This window comes from Staurois parvus, unplaced genomic scaffold (genome assembly GCF_062004578.1).
Source record: "Staurois parvus isolate SC_StPar_1 unplaced genomic scaffold, SC_StPar_1.0 ptg000051l, whole genome shotgun sequence".
NCBI classification, from domain to species: Eukaryota; Metazoa; Chordata; class Amphibia; order Anura; family Ranidae; genus Staurois; species Staurois parvus.
This window is the reverse complement of record NW_028317847.1, coordinates 5,339,604-5,365,000: the sequence shown is the minus strand read 5'-3', so window position 1 is coordinate 5,365,000 and position 25,397 is coordinate 5,339,604. Positions and strand designations below refer to the sequence as shown.

The 25,397-nt window shown below is 42.1% G+C and overlaps 1 protein-coding gene across 1 annotated transcript in view; it reads left to right on the top strand.

Moving 5' to 3' along the window:
• ZNF804B (zinc finger protein 804B) overlaps positions 1-25,397 on the top strand; it is a 489,031-nt gene that overhangs the window by 1,250 nt on the left and 462,384 nt on the right. The gene's annotated exons all lie outside the window — the stretch shown is intronic.

Below are 25,397 nucleotides of genomic sequence, written 5' to 3'. Positions count from 1 at the left end.
TATCTAAATCTGCTAGGACATCCTCTCCCAACCCCTAAAAGGAAAACAAAAAACAGTTTCTGTAACTTCTTAAAACGTGTTTAGTGGATTTTCACTTCAGTTTGTTAGTGTATCTAAATCTGCTAGTACATCCTCTCCCAACCCCTAAAAGGAAAACAAAAAACTGGTGCTGTAACTGCTTAAAAAGTGTTAGGTGGATTTTAACTTCAGTTTGTTAGTGTATCTAAATCTGCTAGTACATCCTCTCCCACCCCCTAAAAGGAAAACAAAAAACTGGTGCTGTAACTGCTTAAATAGTGTTAGGTGGATTTTAACTTCAGTTTGTTAGTGTATCTAAATCTGATAGTACATCCTCTCCCACCCCCTAAAAGGAAAACAAAACTGTTGCTGTAACTGCTTAAAAAGTGTTAGGTGGATTTTGACTTCAGTTTGTTAGTGTATCTAAATCTGATAGTACATTTAATAGTCTTCCACTTCCCCCAAAAGGCAAAAAAAAACTGTTGCTGTGACTGGTTAAAAAATTAGCTGGAGCTTGTCTTCAATGTGTTAGTGTATCTAAATCTGCTAGTACATCCTCCTCCACCCCCTAAAAGGAAAAAAACTGTTGCTGTAACTGCTTAAAAAGTGTTAGCTGGAGTTTGGTTTCAACAGAACAAGCTGTCCCAAAGAAGACACAGTTAGAGGGATGAGACTAACCTTTTACCACTGACAGGGGTGCTTACAATGATCGGCTTTGATTGATTCATGGAAAAACTTTATCCCAAAAGAAAAAGCACTTTTTCTGTAACTGCAGTGTGATCTAGAGTTTGGTTTCAATTTTTTAGTGTATATAAATATGCTAGTACATCTACTCCCATCCCCCAGATTAACAATACTGTGTCCAAAGTTGTCCCCTGTGCTCCTTCATCCAGAGTGGAGTCACTCTAATACAGGAGATGTTTTACAGGAGAGATCACCAGGTGAAAACATTTTTTTTTTAAAGCCATCACATCTAATGATTGGTAAACTGCAATAATGTTACATTTTTAGTTTTGGGTTTAATACCGCTTTAAAGGGGGGGGGGGGGGTCGAGTTTGCATGCCTAAAAAGTTGTCCCTATGAGGAAAGCAAATAGGAATGCCTGAAAAGGCTGAGCTGCTTGGCATTGATGGATATGCTCAGAATTCCAAATGTTCCTCTTCTATATCCGGGTCCTATGGCCAGCTCCTGGGCAGAATGTGCTATAATGTTGCAAGAAAAAAAAATACAATGGCATTGTATACATATATTGTGGAGATCCCTGGATATAGATACATTGTGGAGATCCCTGGATATAGATACATTGTGGAGATCCCTGGATATAGATACATTGTGGAGATCCCTGGATATAGATACATTGTAGAGATCCCTGGATATAGATACATTGTAGAGATCCCTGGATATAGATACATTGTAAAGATCCCTGGATATAGATACATTGTGGAGATCCCTGGATATAGATACATTGTAGTGATCCCTGGATATAGATACATTGTAGAGATCCCTGGGTATAGATACATTGTAGAGATCCCTGGATATAGATACATTGTAGAGATCCCTGGATATATATGTATTGTAGAGATCCCTGGATTTATATATATTGTAGAGATCAGAGATCCCTGGATATAGATACATTGTAGAGATCCCTGGATATATATGTATTGTAGAGATCCCTGGATTTATATATATTGTAGAGATCAGAGATCCCTGGGTATAGATACATTGCAGAGATCCCCGGATATATATATATATATTGTAGAGATCCCTGGATTTATATACATTGCAGAGATCCCTGGATATATATGTATTGTAGAGATCCCTGGATTTATATACATCGCAGAGATCCCTGGATATATATATATTGTAGAGATCCCTGGATTTATATACATTGCAGAGATCCCTGGATATATATGTATTGTAGAGATCCCTGGATTTATATACATCGCAGAGATCCCTGGATATATATGTATTGTAGAGATCCCTGGATTTATATACATTGCAGAGATCCCTGGATATATATGTATTGTAGAGATCCCTGGATTTATATACATTGCAGAGATCCCTGTATATAGATATACTGTAAAAGAGATCCCTGGATGAGGAAGGATGTTCTTTTTTTCCTCTTTCAAAAATACCACAAAATCAATATAAACTGATATTACAGCTGTATTGATTAGCATTGAAACTTGCCGGCTAGCTATCTGGATATCATTATTAATAGATACAGGCAAGAGCATGCTTGATCAATCCCCCACTCTGGCAATGTCTGTGATTTATAACTGCCAGGTGTTGGGAACTGGGGAGCATATTTTAGGAAAATAAAAAAGAAATTCTTTTAAATGGGCAGATGATACCAATTTCGCAGATTTAATTATTGTTTCATTATTTCCTGATCATCTGTTGAGTTTGCTGGGTATTTCAATTAATCCAACTAAACTTTTCTGGGAATATGTAAAGGGGAACTTGCACTAGGGTTGCCATCACTGAAAATGCTCTTTGCTTGGCTGTCTCTGGCTTCAGTAATTTATGAGCCAGTGACTCAGGACAAGCATGCAGATGATAATAGAACTTCAAGTATATCAAATCTGAAAAATGAATAACTTTGAAGTCTACCAGTCATTAAGCTGGCCATACACTATACAATGTAATTGTACAATCTCTATTCAGTCTCCTTTAGCTTCACCAAAACTATGCAATGTGAAGGACCTAAGCAATCCATTCAGTCAGTATCAAGTCAGGCAGGTCCTCGTACTACATAGCTGACAGACCCAAAAAGGAGATTGTACAGATGTGATAGCTACATTAGTTTTCTTATTTCACACTTTGTTTTCTTTATTTTAAGCTGATATTCCTGCCATGAACTAGGGTGACAACTGTACTGAGCAGCGTTGTCACCCGAGGACAGGCAGTGTGTTACAGGGATGATAGCAGGGAACAATGCAAACTGATAACAGCCTAGAGCAGCGGTCTCCAAACATTTCAGGACAGGGGCCACATCACAGATCTTATAAATATTTGTGGGCCAAAAAAAAATCAGTTTCATAAATTAATGGATTCAAATTAAAATACTGAGTACATTTTACTTGAAGTTTTTTGCATATCATTTACAACGACAAAACTGCAATAAAAAAAAAATAATTTCAAATAGCCCCCCACACCAGAGTCCTGCCTTACATCACAGTTCCCATCAACATCCCTCTTATTAGAGTTCCCTTGCATCAGAGTCCCCCCTTACGTCACAATCCCCATCAAAGTTCCTCCTTTATTGGAGTTCCCTTACATCAGAGTCCCCCCTTAGGTCACAATCCCCATTAAAGTCCCTCTTATATTGTAGTTATCTTATATCAAAGTCCTCCCTTACATCTCAGACCCCATTAAAGTCCCTCTTATATTGGCGTGCTTTTACATCAGAGTCCCCCCTTACGTCACAATCCCCATCAATTCCCAATTCCCTCTTAATAGAGTTCCCTTACATCAGAGCCCCCCCCCCCCTTACATCACAGTCCCCATTAAAGCCCCTCTTATATTGGAGTTTCTTTACATCAGATTCCCCCCTTACATCACACTCCTTATCAAAGTCCTTCTTAATGAATTTTTAATTATTAGAATTACCCTTACATCAGAGTCCCCGTTTAGATTTGGGTCCACATCAGAGTTCCCCTTTACATCCAGGTCTCCATCAGCGTCCCCCTTTACACCAGTCCCCTTCAAAGTCCCTCTTTTACTGGAGTCCCCCCTTTACACCTGCATCCCCATCACCTCTTACATTAGAGGGCCACATAAAATCTTGCAGCAGGCCGCATTTGGCCCATGGGCCGCTGTTTGGAGACCCTTGCTCTAGAGCCAGAGAGTACAGAAGTTATCATCTCACAAGATTTCCGGCTAGATGAACATCTTTTTTTTTTTTGTACTTGTCAAACAGACATAGTAAAGCACTTTCAATGGCATATATAAAAGAACCAAGGGAAGCACATAGGAGGAATTTATTGTTAGAGTTTGTAGAATTTGCATGCTTGCTCCAAGTCAACATCTGAAAAAATATGGTATCAACATGACAGCCAGGCAACTAGCATTTTACTAGAAGTAAAGTAGTGGCAGCCGCTGTACAGGTTTGCATTACTAAAGAAGCTCAAAGGGCAACAGATGGGCAAACTGTAATCACCTACAATACAGTAACCTGCCCTATAATTGATCCCTGCACTTTGCCCGTAGTCGCTGCACTTTGCCCGTAGTCCCTGCACTTTGCCCATAGTCCCTGCACTTTACCCGTAGCCCCTGCACTTTTCCTGTAGCCCCTGCACTTTGCCCGTAGTCCCTGCACTTTACCTGTAGCCCCTGCACTTTGCCCGTAGTCCTTGCACTTTGCCATAGCCCCTGCACTTTGCCCGTAGCCCCTGCACTTTGCCCGTAGCCCCTGCACTTTGCCCGTAGCCCCTGCACTTTGCCGTAGCCCCTGCACTTTGCCGTAGCCCCTGCACTTTGCCGTAGCCCCTGCACTTTGCCGTAGCCCCTGTACTTTGCCGTAGCCCCTGCACTTTGCCCGTAGTCGCTGCACTTTGCCCGTAGTCCCTGCACTTTGCCCATAGTCCCTGCACTTTACCCGTAGCCCCTGCACTTTTCCTGTAGCCCCTGCACTTTGCCCGTAGTCCCTGCACTTTACCTGTAGCCCCTGCACTTTGCCCGTAGTCCTTGCACTTTGCCATAGCCCCTGCACTTTGCCCGTAGCCCCTGCACTTTGCCCGTAGCCCCTGCACTTTGCCCGTAGCCCCTGCACTTTGCCGTAGCCCCTGCACTTTGCCGTAGCCCCTGCACTTTGCCCGTAGTCCCTGCATTTTGCACTGGTTTAGTGAATAAGCTGCGCTGTGCTTTGGTAAAGCTGAGATTGTGAGGACTGGGCACAGATTCTTCCAGTTAGACTAAGATTAACCTCAATTCACTGATGTTGACTTGTTTCACAGTAATCTGCTGCTGCGGATGTAAAAAAAATGGCAGTTTTCAGCTGTCAAGGAATAAGAAACCCCCCATTAGGTCATGCTGAAACTTGTAGTTCACCAAGGTTTGGAGGAGGGGATGAACACTGCCCAATCATACTCTTGGACAGTTTTTATGTTGCTTTTTCAACCTGCGTAAAGTAAACATGTTGGCAAGTAAAGCACTTTTTATGGTGTTGCATATCAATGCAGAGTGCTGATCTGAGCTTTGTGAATGGTGTTTTCTTCTGAGTATTGCTGTTTGTCTTCTGACAGCTCTGTGTTTATTCAAGATGTTATTGTTTGGTTGGTGCTATTTACCAATACTGCCGGTAAACTTCTCCAAGCATCTGCTACTCCTACAACACAGGACTTTGTTTTACTATAATGTCTTCCCTACTGCCACTTTAAGAAAGACCCTTTCTTTCCCTGTAAAGGGAACCTGTCTAAATAAGTGCAGGGAAACTGCTGTGCTGACTTGTTTATGGAGGTGCAAACTCCATGTCATCATCCTTATCCCTTCTTGGTGAGCCAGTGACCTGAAACAAGCAAGGGAATTATCATCTCTTGGCATACCCATGAAGACTTTATTTATGACCCAAAACAAGCACATTGACCCTCCCAACAGAAGATTTTGGCTTGCTTTTTCCTAGATCAGGGACTCACTAAGATATCAAAGAGAGATAAGAATGATAATATTGAGCTTATACCTTCAAAAACAAATCAGCAATGACAGCTCCTATATTTTTTTTTATCATTGCAGCTTCCTTATACTGTATACATGGAGTTGGGCAATATAAGTTAAAGGGGAACTCTGCCCTTTATATGCATTACAAATGGTTCACAATGAATAAATGATTGGAATTGTAAGTATGATGTTTTCTGGTATTTCGTACTCGTCTCTTCTGTCTGTAAAGTAAGTAGGATGTTGTAGACTGGGCTTGTAATGACCTATGCATGGTACGGCCTGGTTTGTGCAAGTATGTAACATATGCGTGTACTCTAGGCACGCAGGCAACATACTGAGTATGTAAACTTCGCTCAGGAATTGGAATTAAAGCATTCCTACCATTTATAAATTGCTGACTTGGCTACCACCTTATACTATATATCAGTGGTCTCCAAACTGCAGCCTGGGAGCCGGATGTGGCCCTATGCTTGCTTTGTTCTGGCCCTTGGAGCATTATTCCCCCACATTAGCAACAGTGGGGCATAGTTCCTGCCACTGACACCAACAATGGGGCGCTATTCCTCCCACTAACACAAATAATGGGGAATTATTCCTCCCACTGACACCAATGATGGGGCACTATTCCTCCCACTGACACCAATGATGGGGCATTATTCCTCCTACTGACACCAATGATGGGGCACTATTCCTTTCACTGACACCAGTAATGGGGCACTATTCCTTCCAGTGACACCAATAATGGGGCATTATTTCTCCCACTGAAACCAATGACAGCACTATTTTTCCCACTGACACCAATGATGGGGCACTATTCCTCCCACTGACACCAGTGATGGGGCACTATTCCCCCCCACTGACACCATTGATGGGGCACTATTCCTCCCACTGACACCAATGATGGGGCATTGTTCCTCCCACTGAAACCAATGATAGGACACTATTCCTCCCACTGACACCAATGATGGGGCACTATTCCTCCCACTGACACCAACAATGGGACAATATTTCTACCACTGACATCAATAATGGGAAACTATTCCTCCCATTGATACCAGTGATAGGGCACTATATCTCCAGTTAATACCAAATATAAGGCATTGTTTACTCCCACTGATGCCAGGACATTTTCTTCTCCCACTGGCCACAGTCTGGCCCCCCTAAAGTCTGAAGGACAGTAAACTGGCCCTTCGTTTATAAAGTTTGGAGACCCCTGCTGTATATCATTCCACAAGTGTGATTGGTTCTAAAGGAAGGAAAGGAATGTGTCACAAAGCCAAATACCTGTGTGAGAAGCCTCTGATGAGGGCTGTTGTTGGCTGACTCAGGCTTCATACTAAGTTTTGGATGTTGGGGATAAACCTAATCAGCAATAGAGCTGGCTTTACACACACTTTTTTTTATTTCACAACTAACTCCTTTTTAAAGGATTCATGCTAAGCTGCATCATAGTGCTGTAGAATGCTTTGGGTCATGGTCAGGGTTTATCAACTGCTTGACTAAATCATTCTTGTGGTCTTGTATGCCTGTGCACAACTACATATATACAAACACACATATACACATACAAGTATACTGTACAAGCACACGCATACACATGTAGGCACATATGGGCATATGCAGCAGACTATCTCTGGGATGTAGCTTACTTTGGGGGAAGAGTTAATAAGTAAGCAGAGAGTTCGAAGAAGTTTTTCCATTAAAATGTTTTACTATAGGAATAGGAAGATTATGAAAACAACTGTAGAATGTAAAAAAGATTCAAGATTACAATTAATATAGAAACAAAAATTAATCTCTTCAGTTGGCAAATATACTAGATATAATCAGATATAGAGACAGAATAAATTAGAATAAATATATATATATATATATATATATATATATATATATATTCAAAACCCCCTTTTTTAATGATCAAGTGAATGATCACTGAATTAGCTTCAAAGAAGCAAAAACAAAAATGGGTATGTATATATAAATATATATATGTATATATATATATATATATATATATATGTATATATATATATGTATGTATATGTATGTGTATATATATGTATGTATATATATATATATATACATATATATACATATATATATTTATATATACATACCCATTTTTGTTTTTGCTTCTTTGAAGCTAATTCAGTGATCATTCACTTGATCATTAAAAAAAGGGATTTTAAATATATATATATATATATATATATATACTGTATATTCAAAAACAAATATGTCAGTATGTTTATTGTAGCTTACCAGTCCTCAGCTGTGGTGGCTGCATTAGTTTTCTTTTTTTTCAGGTCCTTAAAGTGAAACTAAACTCCGTGCAACAATCTTTTTTTTTATTTGATCTCCCCCTTATGCTAAATGCTAACAATTTTTATTTTTTTATTTTTTCTTTTTTTTGTGCTGGGCCAGCTGCCTTCTGGGATTGCTGCATCATAGCTATCCTGGAGGCAGTATGTTTCTAAACTTTGCATGTGTGCAGCAGATTTGTGCTGATACCCGCAGAGCACATGCGTACGCACCAAAGCTTTTGGGACAAAAGCTTGCAAGAGGCGTGGGGGAGGCCATACATTCACCGGTTTAGATATGCTTTAAATTGTTATTACACAGGACCCTGCATTCACTATATCTGGTCTCCCACAGTACACAGAACATGGAGATGCAATTATTTTAGTAAATATATCTGCTACATATCTTTTCTCATCAGCAGTATATAGCAGTCTTGTGACTTCTATCAGTGTCCAGCAGAGTACTGGTTACAGCTTGTATAAGGAGTTGTCATTTTGCTCTGACTGTCCTATGAGGCTGCATAACCCCTGACCCTCTGTCTAGACAGTACTGTGCACCCTACCCAGAAAAAAAAAAACCTCTCTATCAATACACACCAAACAGAGCATGTGCAGACTTGCCACTCCTGCTCTGTTCTATAGTAAATGGATTGGGGACAGTAGAAGAAGGGGAGGAGCAGAGAAGAGGGCATCAAACAGCCTTTTTAAACAATGCAGAGGATTAACCCCTTGGGTTTCACAGTGAGTATAACAAGCATGCTTTACTGCATATACAGACTGATTGTACTGATGTGGGCAGTGGCGGACTGACTATTTGAGCACTCGGGCACTGCCCGAGGGCCGGGGTCAGTAAGGGGCCCCATGAGATGCCCCTGGTACCTTTCATTGGCTTTTTCATAGGCTTTTTTGGGTGTGGGTGAGGACACAGGGGCCCCATGATCCCCTTTTGCCCGGGGGCCCCATGAGTTGTCAGTCCGCCCCTGCCTGTGGTTTTAGCAACACTTTAAGGACCTTAGTATCTTTCCTCAGCATTGTGGTCATTTCCAAGTCTCAGGGAAGTAGACATGGACACATTGGGGGGGATTTACTAAAACTGGTGCAAAGAGAATGTGGTGCAGCTGTGCATAGTAAGCTGTTGGGCCCCTTTCACACGGGCGTTCCATATGTCCATTTTTCACCTGTCCGTTTACAGATGAAAAACGGACACCCATGTATTTTTATGGACTAGCGGATGTAAACGGATGATCATCTGTTACATCCATTAATGTCCGCATCCATTTTATTGAACAGAAGAAAACCCTATTTTTCTTCTGTAAAAAAAAAACGGAATGGACGAAAAACAGATGTAAACAGACTAATAATGGATGTAAACTGATGAAAAATGGATGTAAACTGATGAAAAACTGATGTGAACTGATCCATTTTTTCTTGGAAAAAAACAAGACTGAACTGGTGAAAAAAAAAGGAACGCCCATGTGAAAGGACCCTTCTAAATTCAGCTTGTTCAGTTAAGCTTTGACAATAAGTCCTTATGCACGGGACGTTTTTACAGCGGCTGTTTTTGGCTTTGGTTTTTACAGCCAGTAAACCCCCCTGCATGTTATCCTATGTGTCCATGCCAGGGACGTCCCTAGGGTTGGTGTCACCCGGTGCGATAACACTTGGTGTCAACCCTCTGACAATCCCCGCAGAATGGATCGGATCTACGGATTGAGCATAATGGATCGGACTCCCAAACCGCAGATCTGATACATCCTACGGGGATTGTCGGCTTTCTTTACAACTTAATTTTTGTGTTGCCGGTCCGGTGTCACCCCATATAGGTTACATGCCAATGATCTGTGGATTGGAGAGCATAATGGATCAGACTCCGATCAATAATGCTCAATCTGCAGATCCTAACCATCCTGGGGGGATAGTCCGCATGCAACCTATACGGGGTGACACTGGACCTGCGGATTGGGGAGCATAATGGATCAGATCCATCCTTGCTTTACAACTTACCTTTTCATGAAGCGGGTCCAGTGTTACCCCGTGCGGTAGGTGTCACCCTGTGCGGCGCGCATCCCTCGCACCTGCCTTGGGACGCCACTGGTCCATGCACACATAGACTGTAATCAGCATTTTTTGGCTGGAAAAAAACCCAGGACTAGTGGGTTTCTAGGAGTTTTTTAAACTGTAAAAATGCTCTAATGCTGAAAAACGTGGTAAAATGCATCAAAACACAGTAAAACGTGGCAATTTTGGACTTTTTTTGTTTAACCACATGCCGTCCAGCCACCGCATATAAACGGTGGCAGGGCAGCGCTCGTAGGCAAAAGCACGTTTTAAAACGGCTGCCTTCAAAACAGGTAGGAAGTGCGCACGAGGCGCGCGCCCACCCTGCCTGTCCCGCGGGTGTCAGCAGCGGGTCTCCGCCGCCGGGTCACGGCCAGTTTTTACCGGCCATTTTCCCGCGATGAGCGGTAATCACTGACACAGAGCAGGGCTACATTGTTTACACACAGCCTGCTCTGTGACAGTTCGCCGACAAGCTGCAGAGGGAGAGAAGAGTTTCTCTCCCTGGATCAGCTCCCCCCTCCCTCCCCCTGTCCAGCACACACCCCCGCCCCCTAGTAAAACACTCCCCTTACACAGCAAATTCTAAAAACGTTAACCCCTTCCTCCCCAGTGACATTAGTACAGTTTCAGTGGTTTTTTTTCACTGATCACTGTATTGGTGTCACTGGGGATGTCAGTGACCCCAAGTCAGTTCCCCCCCAGTGTCAAAATGTCCGCCACAGTCCCGCCATAAGTTGCTGGTCGCCGCCATATGTCGCTGATTGCCGCTATATGTCGCTGATCGGCGCCATTATTAGTATAAATAAAAATTAAAAATCCCAGTATCTTTCCCGCCATTTGTAAACGCGTTAACTTTCACGTAAACCAATTAATTTACACATATTGGGATTTTTTTTAGAAAAGACATGTCGCAGAATGCATTTTGGCAGAAATTTATGACTAAATTTGATTTTTGCATTTTTTTTTATTGGACATGTTTTATAGCAAAAAGTCCAAAATATTGTTTTTTTTACCTCAAAATTGTCAGCCTTTTTTTTTATAGCGCAAAAAATAAAAACCGCACAGGCAATCAAATACCACCAAAAGAAAGCTCAATTTGTGGGGAAAAAAAGGATGTAATTTTTATTTATGTACCATATTGCATGACCGCGCAATTGTCCGTTAAACTAGCGCACCGCTGTATAGCAGAAAAATGGCGTAAATTGCAGTATTTATACCATAGTTTGTAGACGCTATAACTTCCACACAAAGCAATCAATATACACTTATTGGGATTTTTTTACCAAAAACATGGAGTAGAATACATTTTGGCCTAAATTTATAACGAACTTTGAGTTTACTATATATTTTTTATAGCAGAAAGTAAAAAATATTGTTTTTCTTTAAAATTTTTGGCCTTTTTTTGTTTATAGCGTGAAAAATAAAAAGCGCACAGGTGATCAAATTACACCGAAAGAAAGCTCTATTTGTGTGGAAAAAAAGGACGTAAATTTTGTTTGGGTGGAGCATTGCATGACCGCGCAATTATCAGTTGAATTAGTGCAGCGCCGAGTAGCAAAAAGAGGCCTGGTCATTAAGGGGGGTAAATCCTCAGGAGCTCAAGTGGTTAAAAAAAACTGCTAAAAATACAAATACAGAAAAACAAGGCTAAATGCTAATGCAAAAACGCTAAAACACTAAAAATCGCTCTAGTTTTTAACGTGACTTTACACAGCTAACGCTGAAATGCCCCGTGTGCATGGAACCTACCTACAAGCTGATTGGTTACTAAGCACAGCTGCACCGGATTCTGTTTGCACCAGTTTTAGTAAATCTCTCCCATAGCAGGGCAAGGGCGGCTGTACATGTGAATTAATTGTGTTGCTGGTTAGTCGGCTGCGATCTCCAGTGGACACATCCATGAGTTGGCACAGTGCAGCCTCGTGAATTTTAATGACTGCTTTGTTTAATATATATATATATATTTTATTTTTTTGTGTTCTATAATTAAAGTAATGAAACCCCCCTAGATTTGAGTGTAAAGTAAATATACTGCTCCCTGGTTGCGTCATTTGAAGGGACAATTTGCAGCTTCTGAATATGCATTGATGACACATATATCACATGCCGAGCTTTGTAAAGCCCTGTGATGATGGTTCCAGTAAACACAGAGTCGCTGTTGACTTTCTAAGTAGGATAATAGCAGGTTAATGAGATCCGGCATTTCTTTATTTCTCACTCATAGTAATGATGCATTCTAAAGCCTAAATAAAACAATTGAGAACAACGTTCAAGTTTAAAAACGCATTAAACTACTGAAAATAGGATATTCTAGGATGCCGGTCGCCTGCTGAGAGGTTAATGTCTGTTCTGATATCAGCTATTATGACCAGTACGGTGCGTGCCAGATATGATGAATTGACATGTATAGAATCCACAGCCATAGCTCATTCACATGCATTTGCATTATATTTACTTTTAGTAAGTCGTCCTAGGCGTCCCTTCTATGATCAGTGGTCTAGTGGGCAGGTGTCTGGCTTTTGTGTATAAGAATATTTAAAACAATGCAATAATTATGTTTTTGTGTGTTTTTTTTTCCTTGCTGAATAATAGGCAGTGACAAATCAGCAATTATGGCACCTATCTAAATCAGAACATTGCATGGGCTCAAAAGCCTGACTACAGGACTGGACATAGGGGATGATTTTTTTTTCCTGCTCAACATACAGTGCTTCTAGCAGTAAAATATTAAATCAATTTGTACATTAACAACTCAACAGTGTGCATGCTGTGTTATTAAAGTGTTACTAAACCCACAACAGTAAAAGTCTGTATATGCAGTAAAGCATGCTTGTTATACTCACTGTGGAACCTAAGGGGTTAATTCTCTGCATTGTGTAAAAAGGCCATTTGATCCTGTCTTCTCCGCTCCTCCTCTTGTTTAAATGTCCATGTCTTATCTCCTGATAAGACAGACTGAACCCATAGCCATTCTGCACATGCTCAGTTTAGTGTGTATTGCTAGAGAGTTTTTTTTTTCTTGGGAGAGTGCATGTGATCAGCGCAGGGCCAATCAGCACTGTCCAGACAGAGGTTAGGGGTTCTGCATCCTCCTAGATCAAAATTAAAACTCCTCCTGCAAGCTTTAACCAATATCAGAAGACTGCTCTAACTGCTGATGAGAAAAGGTATTTAGCAGTTTATATTTACTAAAATAATAGCATTTCCATGTTGTGTGTACTGTGGGAGACCAGATATAGAGAATGTAGGGTCTGGGGAGACCAGATATAGTGAATGCAGGGTCCGGGGAGACCAGATATAGTGAATGCAGGGTCTGGGGAGACCAGATATAGTGAATGCAGGGTCCGGGGAGACCAGATATAGTGAATGCAGGGTCCGGGGAGACCAGATATAGTAAATGCAGGGCCCTGGGAGACCAGATATAGTGAATGCAGGGTCCGGGGAGACCAGATATAGTGAATGTAGGGTCCGGGGAGACCAGATATAGTGAATGCAGCGTCTAGGGAGACCAGATATAGTGAATGCAGGGTCTGGGGAGATTGGATATAGTGAATGCAGGGTCCGGGGAGACCAGATATAGTGAATGCAGGGTCCGTGGAGACCAGATATAGTGAATGCAGGGTCCGGGGAGACCAGATATAGTAAATGCAGGGCCCTGGGAGACCAGATATAGTGAATGCAGGGTCCGGGGAGACCAGATATAGCGAATGCAGGGTCATGGGAGACCAGATATAGCGAATGCAGGGTCCAGGGAGTCCAGATATAGTGAATGTAGGGTCCAGGGAGACCAGATATAGTGAATGCAGGGTCCGGGGAGAGCAGATATAGTGAATGCAGGGTCCGGGGAGAGCAGATATAGTGAATGCAGGGTCCGGGGAGAGCAGATATAGTGAATGCAGGGTCCGGGGAGAGCAGATATAGTGAATGCAGGGTCCGGGGAGACCAGATATAGTGAATGCAGGGTCCGGGGAGATCGGATATAGTGAATGCAGGGTCCGGGGAGACCAAATATAGTGAATGCAGGGTCCAGGGAGACCAGATATAGTGAATGCAGGATCCTGGGAGACCAGATATAGTGAATGCAGGGTCCGGGGAGACCAGATATAGTGAATGCAGGGTCCTGGGAGACCATATATAGTGAATGCAGGGTCCAGGGAGAGTGGATATAGTGAATGCAGGGTCCAGGGAGAGTGGATATAGTGAATGCAGGGTCCTGTGAGACCAGATATAGTGAATGCGGGGTCTGGGGAGACCAGATATAGTGAATGCAGGGTCCGGGTAGACCAGATATAGTGAATGTGGGGTCCGGGGAGACCAGATATAGTGAATGCGGGGTCCGGGGAGACCAGATATAGTGAATGCGGGGTCCGGGGAGACCAGATATAGTGAATGCAGGGTCCGGGGAGACCAGATATAGTGAATGCAGGGTCCGGGGAGACCAGATATAGTGAATGCAGGATCCTGGGAGACCAGATATAGTGAATGCAGGGTCCGGGGAGACCGGATATAGTGAATGCAGGGTCCGGGGAGACCAGATATAGTGAATGCAGGGTCCGGGGAGACCAGATATAGTGAATGCAGGATCCTGGGAGACCAGATATAGTAAATGCAGGGTCCGGGGAGACCAGATATAGCGAATGTGGGGTCTGGGGAGAGCAGATTTAATTTCCTTTTTAGGAATAATAAAATATTCTGAATCTGAATTGTATCCCCATGCACATGGCAGTACTGTTTTATGCAGAATCTTGCGGCAGAATGAGCTTTCCAGTAACCTTTTACTTCATTTCAAAGCCCTTCATTTCCTGTCTACAAAAGAAATATTATTTGGTAGCACATTGAAATAAACGGCTTTGCCAACAAGATTTGTTACTCTTCTTAGGCAAAGTTTAGACATGCATCTAAACCACTGCGCCTCTGAAAAGTGATTTGTGCCCATGTTGCTTTTTTAGAGCCTTATGAAAGGTATTGAGGTGGCGATGTGATGCCTCTTCACTGGCTGTTTTAACCCCATAATTGCTGCACTATACAGCGCTTTCTCATTTGCTTGAATGAATTGCGATCGGTGAGCTTACTGTGACAGGAGTGATAGATTTTTTTCTGTAGGTGCAAACCAAAGCATGGAGTGAACACCCCCGTCCATTACCTTCACAGCTTAAAGTGTTACTAAACCCATAAAAGTAAAATCAGTCTGTTTATGCAGTAATGCATGCTTGTTATACTCACTGTGGAACCTAAGGGGTTAATCCTCTGCATTATACAAAAAGGCTATTTGATCCTGTCTTCTCTGATCCTCCCCTTCTTCCACAGTCCTCAATCCATCTTCTGATAGAACAGAGCCATAGGAGTTACTCTGTACAGATATATATATATATATTTTTTTTTTTTATTATTATTATTATTATTTATTTATTTATTTTTTTATATATTTTGAAATATATTGAATATGGAGAAAATTGTAGCATTTCAAATATATGTCAATATATTTGGGAAGAATAATTTTCAAATATACTTTTCTTCCATATGGGCTCCTCATTGGCTGAGACAGCAACAGGAACCATTGGTTCCCAATACTGTCAATCACAGCCAGTGAGCCAATGAGAAGAGAGTGGGGGGCGGGGCTGAGCCAGGCTAGTGTGTGAATGGACACACAGAGCAGTGGCTTTGGAGAGAGCCTGCTTGGGTGCCACCATAGCAAACGGCTTGCTATAGGGGCAGTTGGCAGGAGGGAGGGGCCAGGAATGCCAGCAGTGGACCTGAAAAGAGGAGGATTGGGGCTGCTCTGTGCAAAACCATTACAAAGAGCAGGTAAGCATGACATGTTTGTTATTCAAAAGAAATCTGCCTTTAATATCACTTTAAGGAAAGCTCTGTGTACATATACACATCATTCCATAGACTCGGCTGCCTTTTACAAATTACTGCTGTCTACAGAATATCCTCCAAGGTATGGAGTGCTGTGGATACCCAGTGACAACTTCAATAGCCTATATTACCATATGGAGGACAGGTACATAATAGATGTTACATACAATGTTGATGTTCTGTCCGTTCTTAAAATATCAAGTTTGTCATAAATGTAGAATTAGACTTTAAATATTAACAACCCAAGACAAGGACCTGACCCTTTTGTTGTAAGAACTGACTACATTGCCAAGCTTGAAAGGAATGTACTAATTAACGATTTTCAAGAACATCTTAAACCTGAAATATTTAATCATTTTTTGGGTCAGACATTGTATTTTCTATTTATGTTTTAACTTTATTTATGTTTTAAATGTATTTATTTATTTTTGGGTCAGACATTGTATTTTTTTTAATTTATGTTTTAACTTTATTTATTTATGTTTTAAATGTATTTATTTATTTATATATTTATTTATTTTTGGGTCAGACATTTTATTTTTTTAGGTCAGGCTCTTTATGCAGTGTACGGCAGGGGAATATATGAGATGTCAGCTATATGGGACATATTTATAAAACATTCACTGGTTAATGTTTTATTGGATGTTCCCCTGGGAAATATTCACTAGCATTCATCATGTTTATTATATGTCAGATTTGTACTGGATGGATGACCACTGGATGTTATGTATCTGGGATATGGAATAAAGTCCAAAAAAATAAATCCTACAGAGGTTCTAACTCATTAACTAGAACACAGTGTTGAAGTGGTGATCCCAGTGCATCATACTGTTTCATTTACTTTCTTTTTTTTGTTAGAACTTTATTGAAATGTCACAACTGACATTTCATTATCTTGTATTCACACAGCATGTTGGAACGTGATGGCTACCTTGTCTTTACATTGGCTAACGCTGCCCAGCACATTCCAGCACAAATTAAATTAATTCTCAGGTATTTCCTAACTGCAGCAGAAAAAGGTCAGGTCTCCTGCCAGATAGGGCTGTGCTGTATGACAGAGCTATGTACATTTCAGATCTGGATGGACAGAAATACAAATCCTTCGGTAGTTAATACAGCTCCCCCATATGCATTTTTAATCTGTGTCTTGGGAGAGTGCATGTGATCAGCACAGGGCCAATCAGCACTGTCCAGAGAGAGGTCAGGGGTTCTGCATCCTCTTAGAGCAAAATTAAAACTCCTCCTACAAGCTTTAACATGTGCTCTGCTGGACACTGATAGAAGTCACCTGAGAATTGTCTCAGTTCATGTTTTTTTCATTTTCTGAATTATATTAAAGCTGAACTCTAGAAAGATATAATGGACACAAATTATTGTGGCTCTGTGATTATCAAAACGGCATTAAATGTTTTTTTAAATACAAGCAGCATAAGTACCTGAATGTGACCTGATATTGGCCTTCTACAGTGTGGGAGGCAGCAGCAACACAAGGAACCAATCAATTCATCTGATGGCAGCAAGCATGCTGATAGGAGCAGAAATCATGATGATGAGCACTGTGTTTCCTTTCCATTCACTTTCCAGTCGCAGACTGGGGACGTGGCCAGGATGACTTGGGCTCAGAGGAAGTGGGTTAAATGATGTTGGCCATCAGACTGAGAAATCTACTGGCTAAAAAATGTGCTGTGGAGGATATCATGGAATAGTGCAGTGAAAGCTGGTTTTATGTCACCTTTTATTGGGCTATTCATTTTCATCTTGTTATGTTGGATGGAGCTTTAAATACCATTCTTTAAAGTGTTACTAAACCCACAACAGTAAAATCAGTCTGTATATGCAGTAAAACATGCACTCACGGTGGAGCCTAGGGGGCTAATCCTCTGCATTGCTTAAAATGCTGTTTGATCCTCACTTCTCTGATCCTCCCCTTCTTCCAGTGCCCCCCTCTTATCTCCTGATGATAAGACATATAGTGGAGTCACTGCACATGCTCATTTTAGTGTTTAGTGTGTATTGCTAGAGATTTTTTTTTTTTCTTGGGAGAATGCATGTGATCAGCACAGGGCCAATCAGCACTATCTAGACAGAGGTCAGAGGTTCTGCATCCTCCTAGAGCGGAAGTTTCAACATATGCTCTGCTGGACACTGATAGAAGTCACAAGACTGCTCTAATTGCTGACAAGAAAAGGTATTTAGCAGTTTATATTTACTAAAATAATTGCATTTCCATATTCTGTGTACTGTGGGAGACCAGATATAGTGAATGCAGGGTCTGGGGAGACCGGATATAGTGGATGCAGGGTCCAGGGAGACCAGATATAGTGAATGCAGGGTCCAGGGAGACCGGATATAGCGAATGCAGGGTCCGGGGAGACCAGATATAGCGAATGCAGGGCCCCGGGTTTGTAGTTTAGCAAAAGATATTGGGCAGGTCTGACACCTCTCAGTTCACAAAAGAGCTGTGCATTGTCAGCCCACAACAAGACTTAGGAGCTGAGTGCATTTCTAGCAGATGAAAAAGGATTTGCTGTTTTGTTTTTTTTTTTTTGTTTTTTTTAAAGCAATTTTTTTTTGTTTTTGCCTGGCTGTCATCTTTAATAACAGAGGCATTGAGACCACTGTTTCAGTCAATTCATAACAATGCTTGGCATGATGTTGTTGTAGAGATCTTCAGTTCACGACCCCAAAATTTGTGTGACTTGCTTGCAACTTCCTTGCATTTTGCTTGTGACTTTTGTGATTCAACAGCAGTCTATGTCACTCGAGTCGCACCAAAGTCACAGAAAATAGTTGCAGGATCCTTTTCTTTTTGAGTCGCATTGGATTAAGACAGCACCCGTTGAAATGAATGTGTTTTCACTTGTCATGCGAACTTATGTGTCACAAGTCACATGATAAGTCACAGCAATGTGAACCAGCATTTAAGCGGGAGTGGTTGACTAATTTGGCAAAAAGGCATTGGGCAGGTCAGTAGAGATCTGAGAGTGGAAGCGGGTGGGTAGTTTAACAAGAGACATTGGGCAGGGCAGTAGAGATCTGAGAGTGGAAGCGGTTGGGTAAGACATTGGGCAGGGCAGTAAAGATCTGAGAGTGGAAGCGGTTGGGTAGTTTAACAACAGACATTGGGCAGGGCAGTAGAGATCTGAGAGTGGAAGCGGTTGGGTAAGACATTGGGCAGGGCAGTAGAGATCTGAAAATGGAAGCGGTTGGGTAGTTTAACAAAAGACATTGGGCAGGGCAGTAGAGATCTGAGAGTGGAAGCGGTTGGGTAAGACATTGGGCAGGACAGTAGAGATCTGAAAGTGGAAGCGGTTGGGTAGTTTAACAACAGACATTGGGCAGGGCAGTAGAGATCTGAGAGTGGAAGCGGTTGGGTAAGACATTGGGCAGGGCAGTAGAGATCTGAGAGTGGAAGCGGTTGGGTAGTTTAACAAAAGACATTGGGCAGGGCTGACACCACTCAGTCCACAACAAGACTTAGGAGCTGAATACATGTCTAGCATCATCAGGCATTTTATATATGTGCATAAGGGATACAACATGGGGAAATGTGCATGCTTTTCAGAGATTAGATTTTTTTCTATTTTGCTTTGATGTACGCTTTAATAAGAGAGCCACCGGGACCACTGTTTCAGTCAATTCATAATTATGCTTTGCATGATGTTGATGGCGGGTAGATGGAGATCCTTCGGGATTTCCCTGTATAATAGCTGATTATTACACAAATGGAGAGGACTATACCTACAGCGTGTAAAAATATGAATGCACAAGTGGGTCTCGCTATTAATTCAGCAATCAATAATTCTGCGTGTTTGTACTCTGTGACATTAAAGTAGGCTGACGTTATGTGAAAGATTTCCTGTTTGGGGAAAGGTTAATATAATACATTTCAGAGAGAGCAACCAATATGGCTTTAAGTGGAAGGACTGTGACACATCCAGAGCAGGACACGTTTCTTCAAATATAGGTGAGGAAAAAGAGCCGCCTTATTGCTTTTACAGGGTCCAAATTGGCAGTTGTGTTGTGATGTGGCATAAACCTGATGGAACAGTACGGTTGCCAGGTTAGGGATTTTTAGTGAGTATCATGGCATTAAAATGGATCAGAGCTTTCCGTGAGTCAGATTGATCCAAAGCACTGACCGGCTAATTGCACCTCTGTGTTCAACATATCCCTATAAACAATAAATATTAGTAAAATCAAATCCTATTCTTACTGCTTTGTTTGTGTCTCCTGCAACTGGTGACTGGTTTATGCTGTTTGTAGAATATGAAATGCTTCACTTTAATAATCATTTTTTAAGTACTACTAGTAAGTGACTTGATAGAGCTGCCGCTATATCACATTTGCTCACTAGATGGCAATGCAGAGCCCACTGATTTATTTTTTTTTTTTTTTGACAGGCAAAATGCAATAAATGCACTTACAGGTACTTATAGTGGCAGCGTTTAAAGCAGGGCTGTGGAGTCGGTAGATAAATGTTCCGACTCCGACTCCTCAGTTTTTTGTACTTCCGACTCCGACTCCTCTGTATTAATATGCGAATGTATTTTATACATTCCTTGAAGGAAAGAAAGGCAACATACATGTCATTACCACAGGACTACTGGCTGGGAAGCCAACAGTCTACTGTATTGAACAGTTTAAGAAAAAGACAAACACAATGAAAACAACAAAGTTTTATTAATTTTTTTTTATTAAATAATCAAGTGGCTGGATAGTAGCAGCAGGCATTAACATCAGGAACAGGAACTTTACCAGTCCAAAAATACAAACCACATTATTTGGTTGTTTTAGAACAAAAACAAAGCTTATCTATATGAACCAAAAACAAAATCTGTAAAACACTATGGAAAGTATAAGTATTGCCGCTCCTAATTGTGCGTTGCGTGCCATATAGTGAAGCACATGAAAAGCATGCTTCTTCACGGTCACTTAACGTGTTCGTTTTGCGGTTACGTGAGGCACTGCATGCATTGGTCGGAGTCGGAGCATTGTTTGCCGACTCCAGGTACCCAAAATTTCCTCCGACTCCGACTCCGACTCCACAGCCCTGGTTTAAAGCGGTAGTAAACCACAGCTGGAGAAAAAAAAACCCTAAAAAATCCCCTGGAAGGTAATTTATTTATTTATGGTACTTCTATAGCGCCATCAGTTTACATATACAGTATATTGTACATTCACATCAGTCCCTAACCCTCAAGGTGCATACAATCTAAAGTCCCTAACTTACATTCATACATACACTAGAGCCAATTTAGACCGGGTCTAATTTACCTACCAGCATGTCTTTGGAGTGTGGGAAGAAACCCACTCAGGCACAGGGAGAACATGCAAACTCTAGGCAGGTGGTGCCATGGTTGGGATTTGAACCAGTGACCCCAGTACTGCCAGGTGGAAGTGCTAACCATTTAGCCACTGTAATTTCATAATTATTTATTTATTCCAGGTATGTCGTCAATTTATGCAGCACTTTACATATATATTGTACATTCACATCAGTCCCTAACCCTCAAGGGGTGTACAATCTAAGGTCCCTAACTCACATTCATACATACACATACTAGGGACAATTTAGACAGGAGCCAAGTAACCTACCAGCATGTCTTTGGAGTGTGGGAGCAAACTGGAGTACCCAGAGGAAACCCACACAGGCACAGGGAGAACATGCAAACTCCCATGCCGTGGCTGGGATTTGAACCAACGACCTTAGTACTACCAGGTGGAAGTGCTAACCATTTAGCCACTGTAATTTCATAATGTGCTAGCATGCATCACAGGTATTACCTTAAAACAAAGCCCTCCAACTGTTCAATGTCCCTGCTGCAGAGGCTTCCATCTTCACCTGGTCTTCCTTCTGGGTTCGCGAGTCCTGGCCGCCGGACTGGCCTAGCCGCACTGACATCACTCCCACGCATGCGCGCTGGAGTTTCCGGGCACAGCACAGTGCTCTGAAGGAAAAGCACAGGTATGCCGTTCATTCAGAGCGCATGCGCCAGCAAACAAACAGAACGAATATCTCCTAAATGGAAGGGAGAATATCACCAGCACACCGAGGATCACCAATATGGGTCCAAAAGATTTAATGAACGATCACATATTTTCAGGAGGACAACGTTTCAGAGTCTCGCAGGACCCCTTTATCAGGCATGTGACCAAATGCCTGGGGTCCTTTGAGACTCCGAAATGTTGTCTTGCTGTAACTATGTGATTGTTCATTAAAACTTTTGGACCCATATTGGTGATCCTCAGTGTGCTGGTGACATTCTCCCTTGCTGATTTTGTTCCGTCCCAGCCAACGATTGCTGCAGCACGCAGTTATACACACAGCCATTTTCAAGGCAGTAACATGTGCGTTTGGATTGTACACTTTTATCTCCTAAATAGGGCAGATTTATTGTAAGCTTACCTGTAGGTAAAAGATACAAAGGTGTGTTTACTACCACTTTAACCCTTTTACTGCCACCTCCGTAAAAGCTTCAGTCATAAAACAAGCTTGGCTGTGAGTTTTTGCATGCACAGACGGCAATAAAATGATTGCCAGCTATTCTTACCCTTCCCTGCTCTACTAAACTTGGGTTTCATCTGTGTCTCCATTGGAGAGATTCCCCATCATTTCCTGTCCTGTTGGCAAACAAAGGGATGATTTCTCCAAAAGGGACAAAGATGCCAATGAAAAATTGGCAAAGGCTCCAACCCTTCATCGCTCTAGTCCAGCCTTTCCAAACCAAGGTTCCTCCAGAGGTTTCTAGACTTGTTAGCTACAGTGGCATTCTGCCCAATGACCACAAATGTAAGGAACATTCTCATACCCAGGGGCGGACTGACAACTCATGGGGCCCCTGGGCAACAGGGGATCATGGGGCCCCTGTGTCCTTGCCCAAACTCAAAAAAGCCCATGAAAAAGGTACCAGGGGCATCTCATGGGGCCCCCTACTGACCCCGGGCCCTCGGGCAGTGCCCGAGTTTCCAAATGGTCAGTCCGCCCCTGCTCATACCTCCCAACTTTTTGAGATGGGAACGAGGGACACCCATTTGCAATGTATGTAGGCATAAGACACACCCCCTGCCATGCTTCCGTAAAGTAGAATGATACAAAAAAATTAATTAAACCCACAAGTGCTTTTTTTTTATCTCTACTATTCCTTTATATTGGCTTTTGAGGTTTACAAATGCTACAATTTAGAAATTGGATGAAAGGTGTAGCACTGTGAAACGCTTTTTGAAAGATAGATAGTGCATTTTATGTACAGCTACACAGATCAGACCAAAATGAGGGACAAATGAGGAGGAAAGAGGGACAGAGGGACTTTGTTCCAAATCAGGGACAGTTAGGAGGTATGCATTCTTCCCAGTGACCATTACACTAATGTACTGTATGCAGGGCCGCTGATAAGGTAGTATAGCCAGCCTTCCCGTATGAGACCCAGGCCCCATTAATTCAAAAGGGAGGACCAGGCACCTGGTGAGTGCAAGGGCCAGTTGTATTGCCTATTTACGGAAGCCGATCCCCCTGAGGCTCCCCCATGTCTCCTTCTCTCCCTCCTGCCAGCTTTCAGCTATTGCAGGGGGAGCCAATGGGGGATTGGTTCCAGTATCTGCGCCCCTTCCATCTCTGGCTCCTGTGTTCATTCATACCTGAAGCATAGTAAACTGTGATTACTATACTTCAGTTTGTGAATGAACAGGAGGCCTCTGTACAGAGTGCTTCCTGTTCATTTATCTGCAATGCAGGTGAGGCTGCAGAGAAAGGGGGTTGAGGAATCTGTGTCCTCAGTTCCTTTCTCTGTCTCATAATATCAGGGGTCTGTTTAGGCCCCTTATATTTCACCAAAGCCTCAGGTAGAGGCTCTGGTAGGTTGTATGATGCCCCGTGATTTCTAACAGCAGCCCTGATTGTGAGCTGTAGATAATGATTATTGGCAGGGGTTCCCTGAGCCCAGAAAGTTATTTCAAGTTATTAAAAGGTTTTGGTTTTAAGACAGTGGTGAAATCACCAGGATCACAAAAGGTGCACTTGCAGAACATTGAAAGGGTCTCGCTGTGTAGGACCATAATAAAGAGCGCCGCTACTGGAGTAAAGGGCCCTGGGATCACTGGGAAGGGCCCTGAACTGGGACGGTAGGGCCCTGGGGCCAGTGGAAAGGGCCCTGATGGGACCAATGGAAAGGAGGTCCCTTCATGGTTATTTTCATTGGGGCCCTGAAGGTTCTAATTACACCCCTACTCTAATATCTTTGAATTTCAGTGGCTCCCTTTCATTGACAGTTATCACTGGACAGCAGCATTGTTAAACTAAGGCAGTGGTCTCCAAACTGCGGCCCAGGGGCCAGATGTGGCCCTTTGCTTGCTTCTATCTGGCCCTTGGGACACTATGGTTCCAACTGACACCAATGATGAGGCACCATTCCTCCCACTTTCACCATTATTGGGAGACTCTAATACCATCCCACTGATACCATCGGTGGGGCACTATTCTTCCTGCTAAGTCCAATGATGGGGCATTATTTTTCCTGGTAAAACCAATGGTGGAGCAGTGTTTACTCCCACTAATGCTGGGACATTTTCTACTCACACTGGACACAGTTCAGCCCCCCTTAAGCTATAAGGACAGTTAACTGGCCCTTTGTATAAAAGTTTGGAGACCCCTGAACTAAGGGAAGGGGAGTGTTAGATGGAATAGCAGATTTTAGGTACACCAACATATTGAAGCCAAATGCCAGCTAACCCTTTTTAAGCAGTTACAGTAAACAGTGTTGTTTCTTTTGGGATAAAGGTTTTACATAAATTAATAAAAGCTGACCATTGTAAGAACACCTGTCAGTGGTAAATACTTTGTATCACCCCTGTAAACTGATACATCTGGAAGAGAGCTTTTTCTTTTAGAAAACAGCATTTTCACCTAGCCAGATCACCAGGAGAAAATACAGGAAAACCTAAAAAAAGAAAACGAATTCAGCCACCACATCTAAGAATTGGTGGGTTGCAATATAATAAAAGGTTGCTTTTGGTTTTAATACCGCTTTAATGAATGGGTTTCTGGAATTAAATTATGCGTTCATTTTAGATGCGAAAAGTCTACATTGGAGTTGCATTCAGAAAAACATCATTATGTCATCCTTGGCTAGCTCAGCCAGTGTCGTCATCTTAATCCAAGAAACTTTAGACACCTTAAATTCACGGATCGAAGGCTTGCAATAAAGAGCATTTTCAGAATTTATTTATAGACATCAATCTTGTGTACTTTAGTTTAATTTGTCCAGCAAGTCTACTGCGCTATTCTGGCAGAGCGGGCTTTTAGAGAATAAGTGCCACATTTCTGCCAGTTAAAGCAATAATAAGACCCGCTAATAATAAGGTATTATTTTTCTATCCAGCAGATTGGAGGCATGGCTTCAATGCACACGCTCCTGAATGGGCAGATAAATAGATCTTGAGCACAGCGATGTGAACTCAGTGACCTCTGAAATGGTGATCATTAATTGACTACTTGTCACT